Below are 1709 nucleotides of genomic sequence, written 5' to 3'. Positions count from 1 at the left end.
GCTAAATGGAGCGAAAATGTACATTTATATCATCACAGACGTTGGTTTAATAGCGTTTAACGATGGACCAGGCGTACAGAATGTAAAAATAAGATTGTTAAAATTTTCGAGTAATCGGTTCTAAGAGGCGAAGCAATACGCCGCCAGGACTTAGAAATATTTCGGAGCGCAACTAAAGTTCGATTTTTTGGCTAAATGGAGCGAAAATGTACATTTATATCATCACAGACGTTGGTTTAATAGCGTTTAACGATGGACCAGGCGTACAGAATGTAAAAATAAGATTGTTAAAATTTTCGAGTAATCGGTTCTAAGAGGCGAAGCAATACGCCGCCAGGACTTAGAAATATTTCGGAGCGCAACTAAAGTTCGATTTTTTGGCTAAATGGAGCGAAAATGTACATTTATATCATCACAGACGTTGGTTTAATAGCGTTTAACGATGGACCAGGCGTACAGAATGTAAAAATAAGATTGTTAAAATTTTCGAGTAATCGGTTCTAAGAGGCGAAGCAATACGCCGCCAGGACTTAGAAATATTTCGGAGCGCAACTAAAGTTCGATTTTTTGGCTAAATGGAGCGAAAATGTACATTTATATCATCACAGACGTTGGTTTAATAGCGTTTAACGATGGACCAGGCGTACAGAATGTAAAAATAAGATTGTTAAAATTTTCGAGTAACGGTTCTAAGAGGCGAAGCAATACGCCGCCAGGACTTAGAAATATTTCGGAGCGCAACTAAAGTTCGATTTTTTGGCTAAATGGAGCGAAAATGTACATTTATATCATCACAGACGTTGGTTTAATAGCGTTTAACGATGGACCAGGCGTACAGAATGTAAAAATAAGATTGTTAAAATTTTCGAGTAATCGGTTCTAAGAGGCGAAGCAATACGCCGCCAGGACTTAGAAATATTTCGGAGCGCAACTAAAGTTCGATTTTTTGGCTAAATGGAGCGAAAATGTACATTTATATCATCACAGACGTTGGTTTAATAGCGTTTAACGATGGACCAGGCGTACAGAATGTAAAAATAAGATTGTTAAAATTTTCGAGTAATCGGTTCTAAGAGGCGAAGCAATACGCCGCCAGGACTTAGAAATATTTCGGAGCGCAACTAAAGTTCGATTTTTTGGCTAAATGGAGCGAAAATGTACATTTATATCATCACAGACGTTGGTTTAATAGCGTTTAACGATGGACCAGGCGTACAGAATGTAAAAATAAGATTGTTAAAATTTTCGAGTAATCGGTTCTAAGAGGCGAAGCAATACGCCGCCAGGACTTAGAAATATTTCGGAGCGCAACTAAAGTTCGATTTTTTGGCTAAATGGAGCGAAAATGTACATTTATATCATCACAGACGTTGGTTTAATAGCGTTTAACGATGGACCAGGCGTACAGAATGTAAAAATAAGATTGTTAAAATTTTCGAGTAATCGGTTCTAAGAGGCGAAGCAATACGCCGTCAGGACTTAGAAATATTTCGGAGCGCAACTAAAGTTCGATTTTTTGGCTAAATGGAGCGAAAATGTACATTTATATCATCACAGACGTTGGTTTAATAGCGTTTAACGATGGACCAGGCGTACAGAATGTAAAAATAAGATTGTTAAAATTTTCGAGTAATCGGTTCTAAGAGGCGAAGCAATACGCCGCCAGGACTTAGAAATATTTCGGAGCGCAACTAAAGTTCGATTTTTTG

The sequence above is a fragment of the Osmia bicornis genome, unplaced genomic scaffold (assembly GCF_907164935.1).
Source record: "Osmia bicornis bicornis unplaced genomic scaffold, iOsmBic2.1, whole genome shotgun sequence".
Classification (NCBI taxonomy): Eukaryota; Metazoa; Arthropoda; class Insecta; order Hymenoptera; family Megachilidae; genus Osmia; species Osmia bicornis.
This window is presented reverse-complemented; position numbering follows the sequence as displayed.